General features: G+C 33.9%; 1 pseudogene; it reads right to left on the bottom strand.

Moving 5' to 3' along the window:
* Window positions 1–6974: 6974 nt before the first annotated feature.
* Window positions 6975–12361, bottom strand: LOC124839240 (disease resistance protein RUN1-like; annotated as a pseudogene).
* Between the last annotated feature and the right edge of the window lie 3505 nt (window positions 12362–15866).

Raw genomic sequence — 15866 nt, 5'->3', positions numbered from 1 at the left:
TAATTATTGTAAATACTCCTAATATTATATATAGTGAGAATAACAATAGTGAAAGACATCAAGCCATTTTTCATGACATGGTATCAGCCTAAGCATAATGCATTTTTTTCTCTTTCTTAGTTGAGGCCTTCCTAGTTTCATAGTTTTTGTTCCTAGTTTCGTGACTTTCGTGGCCTCACCCATTGTTCTTATTTGCGATCTCGATTTGTGGTCCTCATTTGTTGTTCTGTTCATGGTTCTGATCCAGTTATTTGTTGTGGCGCTTTGTTACGATTTTGTTTACGGTTCTATTTGTGGTTTCAAGCTTCTTGCTTTGAGGCTGTTGAATAGGAGTACTATTCCATCTTTGGATGCATGTGTTGGTGAACTTCTTAGGAAAGAACAATGTATATTTACCCAAGGATCAATGACTCATGTTGCTGCTTTTTCGAACTTGCTCTAGCTGCATATGGTGCCCATAATAAAAGTAAAGGTCATGATATGTGACAAGTCCAGTGCTTTTCTTGCAAAAAAAATTGGTCATATTGCTTATAATTATCATAAGAAGTTTTGCAATTATTGCAATCAAAAGGGTCATATCATTGTCGATTGCCCCACACATCCTCCACAACCAAAACAACGTCATATACAAGCATTCCATGTCATTACCACCACTTGTCCTCCTACCCAATGTCCATCTGATGATGGTGCTCTCCAGCCTTAAATGATTCAACAAATGGTACTTTCAACACTCTCAACCTTGGGTATTCAGAGTAAGTCCTCTAGTGTTTCTCAACCATTGTTTCTTTATTTTGGTGCATCCAATTACATGAGTGATTCCTCTGAAAATTTGCATAATTTACATCAGAAAATACAAATTATTGATGATAATACTCTTTTTATCACTAGTATTTATGACCTAAACCCTGATTTTCGAAATGTGCTTGTCTCACCTGGACTTGCTTCCAATTTATTGTCTTTTGGTCAATTAATGGACAATAATTGTGATGTTAAATTTTCTAGATTTGGTTGTCTTATGCAGGAGCGAGTATCAGAAAAGGTGATCATGAAGGGATCTAAAGTGTTATTTCTGCTCAAATTTATTTATAATAATCTATCTTTTGCTTGTAATAATGTTATAAATCTCTGAGGTTTGGCATAGAAATTTGGTGGTCATTCAAATTCTACTATTTTGTCTCACTTATTTAAAATCGGTTTGTTGGGAAGTAAAAATGTTCTTCCTAGTGCACCTTTTACTTGTTCTGTTTGCAAATTGGTTAAAAGTACAATGCTTCCTTTTCCAACTAGTTCTTAGCGTATTTCGTCTTGCTTTGAAATAATTCATAGTGATAGTGATGTTTGGGGTATGTCTCCTATTGGTTCTCATGCTCATTATAAATATTGTCACATTCATTGATGATTACAATTGTTATACTTGGATATATTTTCTTCATTCTAAGTTTGAAGTGTTTTCCATGTTTAAGAAATTCATGACATATGTTGAGCTCAATTCCAAACCAAAATTCAAACTTTTCGCTCTCATTTTGGTAGTGAGTACATGTCTCGTGGGTTTCAGGATACCATCAACAAAATAGTATTGTATCTAAACATTCTTGTACTAAGAGTCCTCCACAAAATGACATTGATGAATGCAAAAATTATCACTTGCTTCATGTGACCCACACATTGTTTCTTTAAGCTTTTATTCCATCCAAACTTTTGGTGAGGTTCTATCCACTATTGTTTTTTTAATCAATCGTCTTCATTCTATAGTTATTGATTTTGACTCCCCTTTCTTTTCTATTTTTAAAATTCACCCTGATTATAGTATCTTACATACTTTTAAGTGTGTACGTTTTCTTCATTTACTTTCGCTTGAAAGGTATAAGCTTGGGGCAAAATCAATCCAATATGTTTTTTTGGGTATAGTCCCTCTCATAAGAGTTTTGTATGTTATGATACTTCTAATTAATGTTTTCGCATTTCCAAGAATGTGACATTTTTTTTAGTCAATTTATGTTTCCTTGTCTTTCTCCTACTTCAAATGATGTTGTTATTCTTCCAACATTTTCTACATTATCTCCATCTATAAAATGTTCCAAACCTAGCATCAGATATATAAGACAACATCGTCAACTAGTTTCCATTTCCCCTTCCAACTTTGATCTTTCTCTTATGTCTATGCCAGTTGAACCACAACGATTTGGTCAAATATCTTGAGCTCCTAATAGGTATTCACTATGTATGTATACTTCCCATATTTCTCTAATAGCTTCTCTTTCTGACACATTTATTCCTACTTGTTACTCACAAGTTGTTAAAGATATATGTTGGGTAAAGGAAATGAATGAAGAACTTCAAGCTCTACAAGAGAACTTCTTATGGGATAGTGTTTCTTGCCCTCTAATATTAAACCCATAGGTTGCAAACGAGTGTATTTTGTGAAACTAAATTCTAATGGTTCTCTCAATCTTTACAAGGCAAGACTAGTTGCCTTAGGAAACAAACAAAAATATGACATTGATTACAATGAGACATTTTCATTTGTTTCCAAAATGACAATTGTGAAAATTGTCCTTTCTATAACCACATCTAAGGGTTGGTCTCTTCATCAAATGGATGTGAAGATTGCATTTCTTCATGATTATTTTACTAAAGATATTTACATGCTTCCTCCTCAAAGCCCCTTCTCTTCATCTACAGGCATGTGCAAGCTCAATTGCTCTTTATATGGTCTGAAGTAGGCTCCCCGAGCATGGTATGACAAGTTTCGTTCTTCTCCTTTGGTTCTCCTTTACACAAAGTAAATATGACTCCTCTTTGTTCATTCATCGCACACCTACATGCATTGTTCTTCTACTTCTTTATGTTGATGATATGGTTATCACTATCTGATCAAGCATCCATCCAACTTAAACAACAATTACAAGCTTCATTTCATATGAAAGATCTAGGACACTTACACCATTTTCTTCGCCTTGAGGTTCAATCCACCTCTAGTGATACATTTCTTCATCAACGTAAGTATACCACTATCTCATTTTAGTGGTTGGCCTTCAATTAACTACTCCGATGGATATTCCTTGTGAAGTTCATGTTAAATATCACTATGATGAGTGACCTTTTGTCTGATCCTTTATTATACTGATAGCAATTGGGTAGTCTTAGTTACTTGACCATTACACGCCCAACATCTCATTTGTTGTTCAGCAGTTTGTCACATAATTAGCTATTTGCAAGGTACCTCTCAGCGAGGTTTATTTTTTTCCATTGGCACACCTCTTAAATTAATTGCTTATAGTGACGTTGATTGGGCTAGTTTTCCTAACACTAACCGACCAACCATTGGTTGGTGCATTTTATAGGTTCTTCATTGATCTCATGGAAAAGTAAGAAGCAATCACATATATCTAAATCCTCTACTGAATTCGAGTATCGTCTCATGTCTACTCTTGTTATGAAATAATTTGGCTTCGTGGTCTTTTGGCCGAACTTGAGTTTCCTACACATGATCCAACACCTCTCTGTGCTGGCAGCACAAGTTTCATTCAAATTGTTGCAAATCTCTAGTGTCCCATGAGCGGACCAAGAATATTGAAGTAGATTGTCACTAATAAAGACCCATTTTAGTGATCAACATTATATGGTGTTTAGGTGATTAAGAAAAGCCTATGAAGATTCCCACTGGACATTAAGATAACAAAGTTATCCAGATGTGAAGGTGCACTTCAAAAGAGAGGAAGAGAGGTTCACTTAACTGAAAACATGAAAACAACAACATAACAAGTAATTGCTGAATTGAAATAAACAAAAGGGAAGAAATATGGTAAAGGATGGAAGACAGAAGAGGGAAGAGGAACTTTATGGTGATGGCATGCTACTTAAGGGGGCATTAAAACTCACCAACCCAAGATTAGTGGTGTATGTGACCACTTAAGAGAAATACTCAAGATAAGGCAAGAGAAGATGACACTCCTAAGAGAGCAACCTCATAAGTGGTCGAACATATGGTGTATATTTATCAAAACATTCAACCCTTACAAAGGTTCAAAAGAGCCCTTCTTATAGGTATGGAAAAAGGGCCTCTAAGCAAAAAGACTAAGTTAAAGGAAAAGGGTGCAATTACACTAAACTCAAGCTTCTAGAAACTAGGTCAAAAAGGTGACACTCGATGGTGAGGAAACCTAGCTTGGCCCCAAGCCTTCCATGAGGTGTGACGTTGACCTTCTTTAATATCAGTGTTGCTCTGACTCTGAATGGTCGAGCTGTCATGTTGTGCTCTTACTGAGATCTATCGGGTTGTTATGCTACTGCTTTGTTGTTGAGTTGTTATGTTGTCGGGCTGCCAAGCTGTTATAGTTGTTAAGTTGTCGAGCTGCCAAGCTGTTATAATTGTCGAGCTATCAGGCTATCGGGCTGTTATAATTGTCGAGTTGTCGGGTTGTTATGTTGTCGAGCTGCTATGTTATTGGGCTGTCATGCTATCAATTTGACTTGAAGCTGTTGAAGATGATTGTCAGACTATTATTCGTACAAAGTAAACAAACAAAGAGTTAACATGTCAACTTAAGTAAACTTAACTAGGGTCAATAAGTCAATCAAAGTCAAGTCAACAAAAGTCAACTTAGGAAAAATCAACATTAGGAAATGAAAAATAAAAGCAAAGAATTAGGGTTAGAGACCTCCCATCTAGTCATGTTTCTAGTCACTCTTTTTTGGGAGATCCTTTATGGCTTCGTGGTGAGTAATGGACACATTTGTCACTCTGTTGGTGAAGCTTATGATGATAATGTTATTTCATTCCCTCATGTGACTACTCAACTTCAAGTTACAGATATTCTTACCAAGGTTGTTCCTCACCCCGCGTCATGAGTTCTTGTTAACAAATTGATGTTACTTGACCAATCCCATCAATTTGAGGGGAAATGTCAACCATGAATTAATTTATCTCCTTAAATATTTTGATATGATTTCCTAAGAATAATCTAGTCAATTCAAAGATTGATTTGTTCTCCTCAATTTCTAATTATAGGATATTTCGTAATTATGAGTAATAATTATTGTAAATATTCCTAGCATTATTCATAGTAATAATAACAATAGCTAAAGGCATCAAGCCATTTTTCATGACAGTACAACTCTGCCAATGAACAATCAAAAGGAGATACGATTCTAAAGCTTTCATTAAATCCATCCAATTTCATTGAGAATATCATACCACACTATATGCCCTCTCCAATACAAAATCCTTGAATATAGTATTCTTTTTCTGATGGAAACCCATTTAGGGCATTCATTTCAAAGGAGTACCAACTTAAGCTAAGGCTAAGAAAGAAAAGTTGGAGAAGGACTTTTAGAAGCTCTTTCTTGATTTTCTTTCTCTAAGTCTTAGAAGGATTCTCTTTAATATGTTTATATGTGTTTTGTAGGGTCTAATAAAGCTAGGAGATCATGGATCAACTAGCCAAGAAGCTTGATAAATCAAGAAGCAAGGAAACATCAAGAATGGAGAAGCAAGCCAAGTCTTCACTTGGAGGAATGTTGGAATATTCACTTGGATGCATAAAGGCATTGTCCGATTGTCTAGCAAGCTGCTTTGGAAGCCCACATGAGACATATTCCAACCAGCAGCTTGGTTGAAGTTGAAGAATCTTAGCGCCCAACGGATGAGGGTTTGATCTCAGAGGTTGAAGTTGCACCAAGCTTGTTGTCCACGTGTTATTACAAACATGTTGTCCACGTGTTATTACAAACCTGTTGCCCACGTAGCTACTCACGTTTCTTCACCCTTGCACAGTTGGCATTGATAACATTAGGCGTGAACCAGGAGCTTGTTTTGTTTCCTTTAACCTCCGCATCATATTTCAGCACCTAAACATCTGCCTTCATTCCATTTTCTCCATAACTGCTTCATCAATTTCTCATCACCGAACCACTGTTTGATTCAATCTTCCTTTGTCTCAACCTTATCTTCATCACCGAATCATCCATTCTCCTTCAATCCAGCCACAGAACACTGTTTGAAGACTGGGTTCCAGAGTTTATGCTTCCTCCGGTCATCATCATCATTTTTCAATCCATTCCGCTGTGTTGCCCAAGCACAACTTCCATTGCTGCGTGTCCGTTCAGAGAAGAAGATCTGGTTGATTACTTCCACCACCAGAATCAGCTAGATCCTTCTTCCATCACTTCCTTTTCACAACCCAAAAGTCATAGTTTCACCATCAAATAGACTTTAGGAGTGAACAGGGAAAAACTAATTTCGGATTCCATTGTTCCGTAAGAAGATGACTAGTACATTTTGTTGGAGGTTTTTTGAAAACAAGTGATAATGGTTGAAAAACCGTTATTTTATACTTAATTTTGATATTAAAAACACCCTTTATGACTTAGAAACTAGCTTGGAATCATGCTTTTGTTTAAGTTTTGGAAATAAGAGAGTTGGATGGGTTTTATGCTTATTTTTCCTTGTTTTGACAGGAATTATGATGAATTGGATGAAGAAGTTGAAGTAGCAAGGACTTGGAACCTAGAAAGGACAGAAACAGAACAGGACCGAACGGTAGGATGAGGGAGAATCAAAACCGAACAGTCTGATAAAGGTTAAGAAACCAGATCGAACGGTTTGATATAGGAAGAGACTGACCGAACGGTAAAGGAGACAGAGTCAGAGACCGAACGGTTCATAGCAGAGACCGAAAGGTGTGAAGGTGATGGTACTTGGCCGAACGGTATGAGACAGAAGACAACTGCCTGACGGTGTAGCTAAGGCCGAACAGTTGGAGAAAAACATAGACAAACCGAACGGTTTGTGAGAGGAGAAGCTGAATGATAAGGTAGAAGACATGCCGAACGGTCAACAGTGTAAGACCGATCGGTGAACAGTGAAACTGATCGATCAAGTTCAGCTGCTGAGCACCAGTTGACTGGCGTACCTGCCGCTGAGCGCAATTTCTGGCACTAAGCGCTGGCAACGCGAGTTTTGACCTATTTTCTTATATGTTTTGGACTTGGGCTCGTTTTCTGTTATTTTTATGTTCTATTTAAGGACTTGCACATCCTAGGGTTTGTATCTTTTGATGGATTAAGCATAGAAACACACTTTTCACCCCTTGGGGGTAGATTTGGGGATGGTGAAAACTCTCCTATTCCTTGAGGGTAGATTTGGGGATGGTGACAGCTCTCCTCTTCTTTTTCTCGGGTTTTTCTATCTCTTTCATTCTTTCATTCCATTATTCATCTAGTTTCTCCATGACGATGGAGGGCTAAACCTTATTATTGTTGGGAAAGATGTAACCCTTGTAAACTCTCATGTATTGAATTTTTTCTTCAAGATCGTTAAGATACATGCTTTCTTTCATTAATTGTTAGGGTTTTTCCTCTTTGCTCAAAGCATGCATTGTTTAACTCATTCGATGTCATGATCATTGATTTTGTCGATATGGACACATACGGGGAAATCTAGATCTGGGGAATCTCTCCCAATAGTAGTATAAACCTACACATAGGAGTATGATGGTTGGTTGCCTTTAAGCTTCTGTCTAATGCATGATTAATTGCTAGGGAGACAAGACATTGTAAACTAGATATTAGGATTAGGCTTTCTTCGCCGAGACATCGGGTTTAAGGTATATTAGAAAGTGGCATTAACATTAATGAAGAAAGATGAATTCATATATGCATGAGAGTGAATTAGGTGAAATCTAAACCTCAACAACAATATCATCAATTTCATCCATTCTTTCTTGTGTTTATCCTCAATTGATCAAATTGCATTCATGTTTATTTTAATGCATTTGCATTCAACACCCCTAAAATTTGTTCTTTAGAGTCTTAATTAGTTGAGTAATCACATAACTGTTTAGTGTCGTGAGTCTCTTAGGAAACGATACTTGGTCTTACCATTTATTATTACTTGATACGATTCGGTTATACCGAGAGTTAACAACAAGGAATCTAATATTTTATTAATCAACAATATTTACCTTTATAATTATTGGAAAAGAAAAAACAAACTGACAAATGAGTAGATATAATTAGCAATAACTTACATATATACTTCCCTTGAAACAAAATGTGTAACTAAATCATTTGCTATACAAGTGAAATTGCCAGGCTATTATGAATTTATTTGGTCATTACACTGAAAAAAAAATATAAATTCACTACAAATCTATGATGTTTAAAACTATAAAATCATTTGATAACAGAAGGAAAAGGTGTTAAAGAAGGTGAACGTTGAAGTTTCCTTTAAATATTTCATTGCTATGATCTCACTTTCTCATAATCAATAGCTAATGAGTAGTAAAAGTAAGTAGACAAAGATAAAGAGAACGAACCTCAAAAACGCTCTTGCAGATAGTATTGAAGACTTCTTCTTAACTTCCAATGCCAATCAAATAAGACCTCAAGGTTGAAATTTGTGATGTGTATGATGTTACTTCTAACCCAGGAAAATTTACATCGTATACACCATCCAGAACTGTTCTTAATTGTTTAGAGAGTTCAAACTCTGTATTGCATTGCACCAAAACACTTCGGAGATTTGAAAGGTTGCTAAGAACTGATGCTAGATCACCAAAATCATTGTTCTGCATATCCATGGAGACAAGAGATGTTGAAGTGCCACTAAACGAATGAATACGAGTTAGAGGACTCATTGTTGGTGACATCCAAGACCAAATGATAGAAGGAAAAACATTACGTGATAATCCTTCAAATCCACATAGTGATATATATCCAATGCTTTTTGATCTTACTACTGAAAAGGGCACTTGTTTCGCAGAAGTATTTTTAGCAAGTAGAGTTCTCAGAGATTCCATTTGCCCTATATCTTCTTCCAATTTGTCTGTCTTTGAACAACCAGATATGACGAGAGTTTTCAAAGATTTCAACTTATATGTTTCTCTGGGGAGACTGCCAAGGCTTGTACAGTCCTTCAAATTTATCAATTCAAGATTTTGGAGATTCCCAATGGACTGGTGTACCTCGTACAAACTTGGACAATCTTTGAGAGTGAGTTTTTCAAGACTTGGTAGTTTTGAAAAGTCGGGGATTTTGATCAAGTACTTGGAATGACTAAGATTGAGGACTTTCACCCACGGAAAAACCTACAACAAGATGGGTGTTTATTTTTAGAAATAAGTTAGATAAGCAAATGTAATAGTGGTAACTGGAAACAATTACTATTCTATTTGAGATGAGTTTTAAGAGAAATTGTTAGGATAAAGGGTATTTGGATATAATGGGAGAGGGGATTAGGATAGAAGGCAGAGGAATTGTATAAATAGATTGACTGGATAGTTAGAAGATAGTTTTTGAGTACATTGTTTGTTGACATGCCTTAGACCTGTGAAGAGGGTTATGCCTCTGCATCCTGTAAACACACACTATTCTTTCTGTTAATAATACACAATTCATCAGATATCTCTCTGTTTTCTTGGTGTGAGAGACCGTGAGGGAGTTCTTGATCAAATTTCGTGTTCGAAAACCTATCAGAAATTGTCCTGTAATAGATACCTGGGGTTCTTTCCAGACTAGTCCAAGATTACTGTGCCTTAAATCAATCGCAATTACTCTTCCCAAATAAAAGTTGTTAGGTATGTATTTTAAAGGAAATCTTTTCCAATATATCCATCTCAGCTGCTTAGGAAGATACCTATAATCTTCATTGAGTTTTACATGATCAAGTTGTAATAATCTCAATCTCTGCATTTTCTTAAAAACAGAAGTATTGAAGCAACCCCTGCTTGTTAACTGTAATTTCAGAGTCAATCCCTCAATAGCTTCAGTCCCCTGTGATGACAAGACCAAATTAAAAATAACTTAGTAAATCACTTTACTTCGCTAACAAGAGAGTGATACATGAAGTTCAGCCTAACTACACATGCACTGCAAACACTTTCAAGTTTCCAAACTGTATATGAAGAATGTACTTACAGTATTTTTTGTCAATACTTCAACTACATCCTCATGAAACCACATTCGACTGCGCTTCCCTGGTCTCTTTGGTGAACTTTCCCGAATAATCTCTCGTCCCATGTCTCTTAGCAAATCATGCATTCCGAGTTTGTTGTTCTTTTCAACTTTTATGAGGCTACGTTCTGTGAGAACTGTTATTCCAATATCAGCATGTAGTCCACAGCCATTTAGTATCTCTGTAACATATCCTCTGTCTTTACCGACAAAGAAACAACATACATCAAGAAATATATCCTTTTCCATCTGATCGCGTAAACCGTCAAAACTTATTCTCAGTTTCTCTTGAACTTGATTATTGGGAATTATTTTTAGTTTTGACAACACACTTCTCTATTCCTTCTTTGTCCTCCACAATAACCAACTACACTTCTTGCAACTTCATTGAAGTCTTTTATTGGTTTTTCTTCTCTAAAAGCATGCCAACTAAAAAGCTCAAGGAATTCATTTTTGTTCATTTTTTTTATCTTGTACACATAATCAACTTTAAGTCTCTTAAGAAGGCGTACATCTCTAGTTGTAATGATTATTACACTTCCATGACCAAACCATTTACGATTTCCACATAGGTTTTTTAATTGGCCAAACTCATTAACATCATCAAGAACAATGAGTGCCTTTCTTACAGAAAGTTTGTTCTCCAACATATCCCTTCCATCCCAACGCTTATTATGTTCACCTTTGCTTTGAGGATGCCCGAAAGAAGTTGCTCTTGCAAATGAACATGCCCTCTACGATCTGTTTCACAAACTTCTCGAATATCTTCAATGAAACATTTATCCGTGAATCTACAAGGTGGCTTTGGCTGTGGTAGTTTTACCCAATCCTCCCATCCCCCATATCCCAATTATGCAAACTGTGAAGAATTTTCTTTTAATAAATCCAATCACTTCTTGAACACGGGATTCTAAGCCAACAGGAAATTCAGTAATAGACATAGATGTGTTGTCTAGTTTTTTGAGAACGTCCTAAACAATTTCGTTCACTAACTGAGCCTGGTTCCTTCAAGTTCAGTAATAAATTAATAAGAACAAAACCAGTATAATGGTAATTTACTATAAAAAATATATATATAATACCAATACGTCTCTTAAATAGGAATGAATCTTATTTCAAATACTTTATAAACTTTTTATTCTAATTGGTAACCAAATAAATTAAAACATTGGTTTATATGTCGAAAAAATGGTATTTTTTTCCTTGTGTTGCATTTTTTAAGTGCTTCTAAATTATTTTTACAGTATCTTAAAAAAAATATTATGATAACATATACATTTTTCATGATTTGATGATGCATTATGTTTATACAAATAACATAAGGAACTTAACACAAATCATTGCTCAACACTTTAGATGGAATGAACTAGATATGTCAAGTTGATAAACATGGTAGACACTAGAACATATGGAAGTATAAAAGAATTTCAACCAAAATTTGTAATTTATTAAACATCCAATTTAAAAGAAAAAATTTATTGACTACTCTTTGAAAAATTAGTTATATATAAAAGACCTAAAACATACTTAAATCAAGATATAATAATTTTAAGACTTAAATAGTATTATATACCTTCTTATTCTTCAAAATAAAATATTTTACACAATTAATTTCATTTTGTCCCCGAACAAAAAAAAAAGAGAGAATCACACTAGAATAAAAATTTTAATTATTAGTTTCACTATGTATTATTTAGTAAAGTATACATTTTATAGTTACAATAATAAAAAATAACTCATTCAACTAACTTACATTTTATTTTTTACATATCTCTATTCTATCATTAAAATCTTAATAAATGAGAGTTACAAAAATAGGGAAAGAAAGTTATTGCACAAAATCATAAATTATTCATTACCTGGTATTGTTCACATCCCAACCGGTAGAATTTATTGCTGCGATGAGTGCGGTGTTCCACCTCGACATCATAGATTTATCCCATGATCTTTTCTGTGCAAATGCTTTCAAAACATTTCCAAAATCACCAGTTTGATAACGAACTTGGGATGGAACAACATGGTAAAATATAGGCAAAACTATGTGGCCATGAAATTTGTGGCAATCAATGATTGTTTCTAACTCGTCAAGACACCAAGAAGATTCAGCGTAGTTTCTGGAGAAAACAACGATACATACCAGGGACCTCGCAATCGTTTCTAACAGTCCTACTCTTAGGTCCATTCCCTTTGGAAAATCGGTTTCGTCAAGGAAAGTGTTAACTCCGGCATTGGAGAGGACAGCGTAGAGATGAGAAACGAAATTCATACGAGTATCTTTTCTCCTAAAATTGATTAACACATAGTGTATATGATCGCTCCTGGATGAAGAAAAATACTCGAATTCCATCAGAGGAAATAGAGTCAACGATTAGAAGGGAAAGCTACGAGGCATAGTATGGAGTGATTGGATTAATGAAATGATTATTTTGACAGTTTGACAGAAAGGAGATGGGAAGGAAAAGAAAATATGATAATGATTTTTAAAAAACAAATTCGGAGAAAATATTAAAACAAAATCTAAAAAGAGAAAGCAAAAGTAAAACTAAGTATTCAAACGATGTTTCTTGTGTATTTTTCTAATTTAAATTCTAAACTAAGTTAGTAATTTTATCATTTATGATACCACAAACAAAAGTTAGTAATTTTTTTATATTGTAGTTTATTAAATTGTCATTTATGGTACCATAAAATATGTTCCATCACGAGGTTAATTGAATGAAAATAAAGAAGGTAAAAGATATAAAAAATAATAATTTTCTAATGAAATTTAAGCTTTTTTATATTAAAGGATAAAAATCATGAAAAATAATATAAAAAAACCAAATTATAAATAAAAATTAATGAAAATTCAAATTTCATTTTTTATTTCATTTTTTCTCTTAATCAAACATGGCTTAATAATGGTGTTCACAACAAACTTGATTAAAAATAAACAAAATTTATCCAAATAACCTATAGCCAAAAAAATCAAAAAATGTTTGATTGTTATAAAAGAAAATTAAGAATCAAGTGATTTGATTTAGTTTCTTGTTAGAATGTTAAAACCAAACTGAATCACAAATATATTTTCATTATATATAATAATGTTAATAATAATAATAATAATAATAATAATAATAATATGTTATATATTTCAATTTAAATATTCTTAAATATTTATTCGGTTCGATTCACACATGTGATTTAGAAGTTTCATGATTCCTACTCAGCCTAATCGTCCACATTGTCAACTGCTGAGAACCATTAACTTTACACTCTTGTTTCACATTAGATTTGTTATATTTTGTAAGTTGATATTAAATTTTTGTTTCATATTGATGTTAGACTATATAAAAGTATATCATTGTTTTTTTTAATACATTAAATATTTAATCTTATGATTTTATTAGTTCATTATTCAACATATTTAACATATTTTTTATTATTATATTTCAATTTAAAAGATAAAAAAAAGGTAAATATTTAATAAAAAATAGAATTAGAAATTAAAAAAAGGAAAATAAAATCAAACATCACATTGATTTAGTTTGGTTTGGATTTTTCCTTTTTTTTTTCAAACCAAACCACATATATTTTTGTATTTGATTTTGAAGTATTTTTAAAACAAATATTTCTATGGCTTTCTATTTATAGAGAAAAGTGTTAATATGACTACATTTTATTTTTTTTATAAAATTACCATCTTTTAGAGTCTATAGCTCAAGAGATGGTTAGCAAAATGTTAATATAATTACTTTTAACACAGTCTTTCTAAATTTATATTTATAATCATAATTATTTTAACATTTTTTTAGCTAAACTTAATCGTGTTACATAATATACTTTTAATTGTGATTATATACTTTTTTTATTAAATTTTAACTAACAAAAATGTAAAACATAATGAATTAAGTAATAAACTGTTAATTAAAATTTGTGAATATTTGAAAGGCTTATTTGTAATGCGTGTTTAGAAACTAAGCAAATAAGGAAAAAAAAATTCTTAGAATGAACACAACAAACAATTATGGCATTAAATTAGTTCATTATCATTTATAGTGACCACTTATAACTCCTTCTTAATATGGTGCTTTTTATTTCTTTACAATAGTATATTATTTCTTAAATTTGTTTAAGTTTATTCACTAGTGGCTTTTAACGTTACTCAATCGAGTCAGACTACAAAATAACCAACGTAAATTATTGATCAGTGGCATGTTCGTAAATAAATTAGACACATATATGTCTGTTAGGAGGGGCACCAAAGCCTATAATATTGTAGACGTCGATGTTCCTCCTAACAGACATATCTGACAGGTAGATGAAAAGTTCTTTTTTTCCGCCATATAGACGTCTGATCCTGCCACCCAGACGTTTATATACGATTATAGACGTCGGTGCCCTTCCTAACAGACGTATATATGTCTGACAGGTAGATGAAAAGTTCTTTTTTTCGGCCATATAGACGTCTGATCCCGCCATCCGACGTCTAAATGGCCTGACAGGGTAGGTGAAAAGTTGTTTTGGACGTCATATTAGTTAGGGCTCCGACGTCTAGGCGAGAATAGACGTCGGTGCCCTCTGTGTCCGACGTCTTGTTTGTTGTTAAATCAGAAATCGAACTCGCGGTTACGCGCACTTCATCGTCTTCCTTCTCGCCTTTTCTCTCTGCGGCATTGCATTTCCAGGTGCATTTTTGTCTCTTTTGAACCGTTTAAACTTACTTTTACTCCGATTAAATTAGTCTTTGATGGATTATCTTCCATTTGAACCGATTAAAATGAGTTTTCGTTGTGTTTTGATACAGTTTTTCTCGTGTCTTTGGGTAGTGTAGTAGCACATTCTCCCTTTGCTAGTTTTCTTGTAAAAAAAGCTTGCGTCTTTTGGATGTCTTATAGCGTTTCAACCCAAAACCGAACCTGAGTCATTGCCTAGTTCTCATGTCACCGTATTTGTTTTCATTGCCAGTTGGAATGGAACTGGCCAAGGACCCAGATTCGGTTTTCGGTTGAAATGTCATAAGAGGTCCAAAAGATGCAACATTTTATATGACGAAACTAGCAAAGGAAGAAGGTGCTACTACGCTACCCAAAGACACAAGCTGCAGTAGACGTCGGCTAATGTATGTCCGACGTCTATAAAAACGTCAGACCTGTGGAGTCTGACGTCCCATTAACGTCACCCATAAAGATGTCGAATCAAGATCTGACGTTAAAGGTCTAAAATAACATGCGTCTAAAGCTCTTTATGCACTAGTGATTTACTTTCTGTTAAAGGGAAGCCTGTAATCACAACTTGATTTTTTTTCTTTTGCTTTATTATAAAATACTACAAAAAGATAAAGATATTTAAAAGTAATGATGGAACAAAACTAAGTTGCGTGAAGAGTTATTTTCTTCATCATGTAACTATTTTTCAAACGTATTGCTGGAACACCACATCAAATTGAAAGGTTGAAATAAAACATCATCATCATACTTTTAACGTGGCCTGTGCTTTGAGTTTTCAATGTGATCTTCTTGTTGATTTTCAGGAAGAACGTGTGTATATTATAGATTATTTAATAATTGTACATTATCTAATGTGTTATAAAGAAAAACCTCATAAAATATTGCATGGATTATTGAAGTTAGTTTTCTGTTAAGGTTGTTAGACTTTTAATGTCTTTTCCGTTCCCCTTTCCTAACCTTTAAAAGGTTAGGTTTTCCCCTCATAGATATATATAGAACACACAGAATCACAGTACTGTAATTTTTACCATTTTCATAGATATTAAAGTTGAAGTTTTTCTTACCTTTTTCTCTATTCCGATCTACTTTTTCTCTTACTGCATCTGCAACGAAGGTCTTCTTGTGTGCCTTCCATAGCTTCTTCTCTGCTACGACTGTTATGCTCCTTTCTCTGTTCACCATCAAGATTCACCAAGGCTGGAT

The sequence above is a fragment of the Vigna umbellata genome, chromosome 11, assembly GCF_029865625.1.
Source record: "Vigna umbellata cultivar VRB3 chromosome 11, Vumbellata_1.0, whole genome shotgun sequence".
NCBI classification, from domain to species: domain Eukaryota; kingdom Viridiplantae; phylum Streptophyta; class Magnoliopsida; order Fabales; family Fabaceae; genus Vigna; species Vigna umbellata.
Note: the sequence above shows the minus strand (reverse complement) of the source record. Positions and strands in the feature narration are given on the sequence as shown.